This window comes from Cibotium barometz, chromosome 7, assembly GCF_041138505.1.
Source record: "Cibotium barometz isolate CiBa-2024 chromosome 7, ASM4113850v1, whole genome shotgun sequence".
Classification (NCBI taxonomy): Eukaryota; Viridiplantae; Streptophyta; class Polypodiopsida; order Cyatheales; family Cibotiaceae; genus Cibotium; species Cibotium barometz.
Genome location: NC_141052.1, coordinates 50,558,355 through 50,564,957, shown reverse-complemented (window position 1 = coordinate 50,564,957; position 6,603 = coordinate 50,558,355).

Here is a 6,603-nt window from a genome sequence, read left to right as displayed (position 1 = left end):
CTTAATGCAGGCACAAGGACCAAGGGCAAATCCAACCATAGATCTTAATGTAGGTACAAGGACGGATTTGTTGAATATGGCTACGAAAATGGGCCGGGGAATGGTCAGGGAACTAGGCATTTCTCTAGAATCCCGACCCTCCTAAATGAAGCTACACATCATTTCAAAGCTCGTTCAAAACTTCTTTGGGGATGGGGATCCTATTCAACATGTAGTGATCTTTGAGTTCATATGCGAAACCCGCGGGCCAGTCAGTGATGTAACAATGATTCATGCTTTCTCACTGGCCCAAGAAGGAAAAGCGCATCAATGGTTCCGAACTCTCTCAAACCCGAAGATAAGGTTAATTTCACACGGCTCAAGAATGTGTTTGTGCCCAGCTTTGCCAGAAGTGGCGGGACAGATGGAATCCTGTGGCACAGCTACACAACATCAAACAAAAGGAAATAGAGTCGATGCAAGACTATGTGTCTCGGCTAAAGCACTTAATGTTGGCCGTCCGTTCGATTGGTGGGACATACGTCAATGGCCGCGCCGGATGATCCTCAACGGCCATAAAGGCACATAACACGTTCGGCGGAAGGCTCGCCCTACCATGTAATCATATGAGTTGTTGTAATTGTATCGTCTGGTAATGCAATCTTGTAACAGCCAGGCATGACAGTCGAGGGGCATCTTGTAACTATAGACTGAGGAGAATAGAAGTAGGAGGAAGGAAGAGGCAACGGGGATCTTTTGGTATCTTTTGTATCTGAATTAGTAAAGAGGTATATGGTCTCCTTCTGTGCATCACTTATGTTGTCTGAGTGAGAAAGTGAGTGAGTGAGAGAGAGAGAGAGAGAGAGAGAGAGAGAGAGAGAGAGAGAGAGAGAGAGAGAGAGAGAGAGAGAGAGAGAGAGGGGGGGGGGGGCAAGAGAGTGTTGTGCTCAGCATCTTCGGTGTAGAACAGTAGTGTGAGGCTTAGAACGAACCTGTGTGGGCGCTAGGCATTGACGGATCCTCAGCTAGACTGATTCCGTCTCGCCAGTCGGATTGACCACATCGACACTGGCGGTCCTACTGGGGAAGTGGAAGTGCTCGGAGAAACACAGGAGGCTCTCTATTCACCCCCTCACTGTGGCATTCTAGTGCAAGCTTTGGCGGGGACAGGAAGAAGCACTTGCACGAACCCTTGCAAGGCAACTCCTGATTAACAACCCACAACAACAACTACCCAGGCAGCCCACTCCTCTCGGGCTAGGCAACGTGCAACCTCTGCGTCCAATGGCCAATCAGGGAGGCAACCACAAGTATCCAATATATAAGGGCAAGAAGGGAACAAAGGGAGGTCAGGGATCAAGTAGTCAGAGAAGTGCAAGATGCACAAGCCAAGGGCAGGAAAGAGACCACACAACCCGGTCAGGATCACATGAAGACCAGGGGCACCTCTGATGAAGCATTCATACAAAAGAATGTGATGCGAGAAGATGATCCTCTCGCGGGACACAAATGTCCGAACAAATCAGGGAACAAGGGAAGGGAGTATCTCCAAGAGGGACTTAACCAGCACACCAACACTCAGAAGAAGCGGAGTCCTCAGAAAAAGCTGAAGGAAGAGAGAGAAAAGAAAAGAAAAGTGCCCAACGAGGCAGCAAACTAAACAATGAGGAGCAGTATGACCTATGGGAAGACCTCAAAACCATGAAACTGGACATAACCCTCGATCAGTTGTGCTGTCACTAGTGCCTAACTACAGGAAGCAGTTCATCAAGAAGCTATTGAATCCCACCAAGGGACGAACGGAAGGCTTTGACCACTCATAGAGTGAGGCTGAATCAACAGAAGAAGCATAATGTTAGGCGGTGGAGATAGAGGATGTTCCAGAAGTAGATAATGTGGTGCCCCAAATAACAATACATCTGAGGGGAAAAGAAATCGAGCCATTGTAGATGGTGGATCACAAGTGAATATACTTTCGGAATCAACAACCAGGGAATTAGGGATCATGGAGTTCCACCCAGCTCTATTCTTGGTGCGCATGGCCAATCAAAGTAGAGTGAGGCTGCTCGGACTTGTCTGAGGAGAACAGATCATTGTAACCGGATGCAGCTTCCCCATTGTGTTCTTGGTACTCCGAATGGAGGGCAAATCAGAATCGTATCCCATGTTGCTGGGTAGACCATGGATAAGACATGGAAAAATCAAACATGATTGGCTGAAAGAAAGCATTACCATCAGGAGGGGAAAGAAGAAGATCAGAGTCAGCACAATAGCTAAGGTGGACATAGATCCGGCAGTCAGACCATTGCATGCGGAAGGGTTGAACCTACTAGATGGCATAGAAGAGGATGAGGAGGAAAGAACAATCAAAGAAAATCCAAAGCTGATTTCATTATTTTGGCTAGATGTGGAGGGAATAATGGCAAAATATACGCTAGATACGTTCAATGTGCAGACAACAGCAGCACAAAAGCCAGATGAGGCTCTGGACACCAAGGAGGAAACAGCCCGAATAACAGAAACTCAACAAAAGGTTAGTGAACAAACACATGAGGAGGATAAACAATCAGAACAAGGGGTGAAGGAATGGATGGAAGCCTTAAGATGTAAGGATAGGGAACAACAAAAATGCATCAAAGTGTAGGAAGATGAACTAACAAAGCTCAACTTGGGCAATGTGGAGCAACCCAAAACTGTCAAGGTTAGTGCTAAGCTGGAAGGACAAATGAAGTTGCTTCTATCAGCACAAGATAAACTTGAGGGAGGGTGTCATTCCGACGATTAGGAAGCAGAGGTACAGAATGAACCCCAACTATGCCAAATAGGTAAAGGAAGAGATAGATAAGCTATTGGCAGTGGGATTCATATATCCAATTGAGAAGAAGGCTCACTAGCTAAGTCCGATTGTAATCGTGCCCAAGAAAAATGGGAAGCTAAGAGTTTGTGTAGATTACGGGAAACTAAATGCTGTAACTATATTGGACCCATTTCCTCTGCCCTTCACAGACTCAATGTTAGATGCAGTGGTGGCCGGACATGAAATGTATTCCTTCTTAGATGGCGTCAGTGGGTATAACCAGGTCAGAATGGCACCAGAAGACAAGGAAAAAATAGCATTCATCACAGAATGGGAAGCCTTTGCTTCAATTGTGATGATGACATTCGGACTCTGCAATAATGCACCTGCAACCTTTCAGCGCACGGTCCAAGAAATCTTTTATGATTACCTCATTGACTTCATGCGTGTATTTGTGGATGACTTCAGTGTTTTTGGTAAAAGATGGAGCATTTACATCACTTGCTATTATGTTTGGAAAGGTGCTGGTAGACACAGGTGAAACTGAATCTTGCCAAGTGTGCTTTTGCAGTCACAAGTGGAGTCCTCCTAGGACACATCGTGTCCAAAGATGGCATTGCTGTGGATCCCTCCAAGGTCAGCACGATCCAGAAGCTGCAGCCACCTCAGAATCTGAAAGAGCTCAGTAGATTTTTGGGCCAGATCAAATGGCACAACAGGTTCCTCAGCTACCTTACAGACATTGCACACCCACCCTATGCTCTCACCAAGAAGGGGACATGATACAAATGGACTAAATAGCACCAAAAGGCATTCCAGGACCTAAGGAGAATGCTTGCAAGCGCTCCAGTAGTCCAGCCACCACCAGAGTGGGATAAAGCCTTCCACGTGTTTGTGGATGCATCTGACACTGAAATAGGAAGTGTGCTCAGCAGACAAAGGAGGGGTGGTACAGACCCATCTACTATGTTAGCAGGAGGCTATCTCGAGCAGAGAAGAATTACAGCACAACAAAAACAGAAGCCCTGGGACTAATTTACTATGTCAACAAGTTTAGACATTACTTGTTGGGAAACCAATTTGCATTTCATGTTGATCACATCAGGCCCTACTGTACCTTTTGTAAAGAAGCCAGACCTCACTGGAAAGCTCACTAGGTGGATGCTACTGCTGCTGCAAGAGTTTGATTTCACAATCATGCATAACAGGCAATCAGAATGTTGTTGCTGACTTTCTCAATCGGATAGATACAGGAGAACAAGCAACATGAGTACCCGACCAATTTTCGGATGTTGACCTGTTTGGAGTAAAGACCATCGACATCGGAAGGAATTGATACTTTGACATGTTGCATTTTGTTTTAGAAGGCACCTTCCCAACTGGCATGACCAGAGATCGTGGAAGAAACTTGCCCTCCAAAGCAAGAGCCTCATGGAAATAGCAAGAGCCCTGTACAAAGTGGGAATAGACCAGGTAATCAAAAGATGTGTGCCTGATGAGATGAACAACTGGTTGTGCTGACAAAAGCACATCAGGGAGTGTCAGGCGGACACTATTTTGGAGACACAACGAGAAGGAAGGTCATGCAAGCGGGCCTATGGTGGCCGACAGTGATGAAAGATGCATGGAATTATGCCAAACAATGTGACGTGTGTCAGAGGCTGGGCCAGTGCACTACTGTAGACAGAATGCCTCACTAGCCCATACTCCCACTAGAGCCTTTCCAAAAGTGGGGGTTAGACTTCGTCGACCATTCAAAAAGCCCCTGCCAGGTAGACTGGGAACAAGTACATCCTGGTGGCACAGACTATTACACAAAATGGGTGGAGGCCAAAGCTTTAAGGCATAATTCAACACAATCAGTAGCCAAATTCTTGTATGAAAACATCATGATGAGGTTTGGATGCCCAGTGGAGCTAGTCAATGATCAGGGCAGACACTTCATCAATGATGTGATACGACAACTGACTCAGCGTCACATGATCATGCACAAGTCCACTGTGTACTACCCGCAAACAAGCAAATGGTCAAGCAGAATCAACCAATCATGTACTCCAGCGGATACTGAAGAAGATTGTGAATCAAAACAGAATAGACTGGGATGCAAAACTTCATTCAGCATTGTGGGCATTCCAGTCAGTCTTTAAGGTAAGCGCTAGCTTCACACCTTTCTCACTGGTGTATGGGCTGGAAGCTGTGGTCCCTATGGAGTTTGTAGTGCCTAGCCTCAGGATTGCCATGGTGGAAAAGCTTAACCCTGAAGAATCGGTCAACTAGCGGATACAGTAGCTCCTTCAATTGGAGGAAGATAGGCTTTGCAGCGCATGGATTGCTGAGGCAGCCCAAAGAAGGAGGAAGCTTTGGGTTGACAGAAACACAAAGTACAAGATTTTTGAGAAAGGCGACAAAGTGCTGCTCTTCAACTCAAAGCTTGGTCTGCACCCAGGGAAGCTCAAGATTAAATGGATCGGACCCTACCAGATTGAAGAGCAATTGGGATAAGGAACATTCAGGCTAAGAACATTAGATAGGATTAGCCTCCCGAAAGCAGTAAAACGGATTCAGACTCCGCCCGTACTACGAGGGTGATGACACTAGACATCGGGCAACAGTGGACAAGGATGAGGATGAGGATGAGGATGCAGAAGCATGTGCCATGCTTACAGTTTCAATTTTCAACGTCCATAAGGAGGAAGACATGCGGCAAATTGCATCTGCTGATCTGGCGGAGGCAGCCATGCACAAGAGCATGCAACACCATCTAATTTTCTTGGGATAATGCCTTGCATTTAGAACAAGAAGCGCAACAGTCACCTCGAACTTGTTGCAGGTATGAAGAGGCACGATGCACCCGACCCAAATTATGGCACGGGTGTCACATCATAAAATGGCCACAACTGTCGCCCCGATTGGCAGAGATTATATACTCCCCTACTCAATCTTGCCTCACTTTTTCTTTTGCGCTCGCTCAAACCTCTTTGCCCCCTTTGCCTCTACAGCAATTAGTTAAGCAAACGACATCTACCAGGCATGAAGCAGCAAGTCCATCAAATTCGATGCTTTCACGTTTAATTGATTGACCCTCTCCATCATGCAAAATGGTTGGAGAAGATAGGCCTCTACTAGTTTGCTTCGCTCAACTGGGAGGACCTACAGCACAATCTGGAAGTAGAGGTCCAGGTTGCTGACCTAGCCACGCACAACAAGGTGCAGATTGGAGATGCCAGACCCATCCACATAACCATCGACACTATGGGCGAGAGCTCTGCATCTCCCAACAACCGGCATAATGAATGCGGATTCCTACCAGGCTGACATTGATAAAGAGCTCGACAAGGTCGGTAGGGAATATTCAGTCTCCACCTGTGCAAATCCATCCAGTCAAAGGGAGCTACGATTTTATCTGGACATGTTATGCCTATTAGCCAAGAACACAAACATCAACCAAACCAACTACAAGCTATTGAGGGTTGTTGAGGAGGCAGGCTTGAAGGTAAACTGTGCAGGTGTGGTTGCCCGTAATCTTTAGCAACAACAAGCACAAAAATTGGTGATGTCAGGAGGACATTCCAAGATGGCTGACCACCTCAAAGCTTTAGCACAATTGGGGATGCTGCCAGAGCATAGCTTGGAAGAGCAGCAACGGTCCGAAAAGGAAACCACTCAGAAATCACAAGAGGAAAGAAGAAGGGTTGCAGAAGAGACAGAAAAGAAAGACGCCAAAGAAGCAACAGCTCGAAAAGCCAGGGAGGAGGAGGAAACTACCAAGAAGGCAACAGAAGCTGAAGAAACAAGAAGGCTAGAGGAAGAAAGGAAGAAGCTAGCAG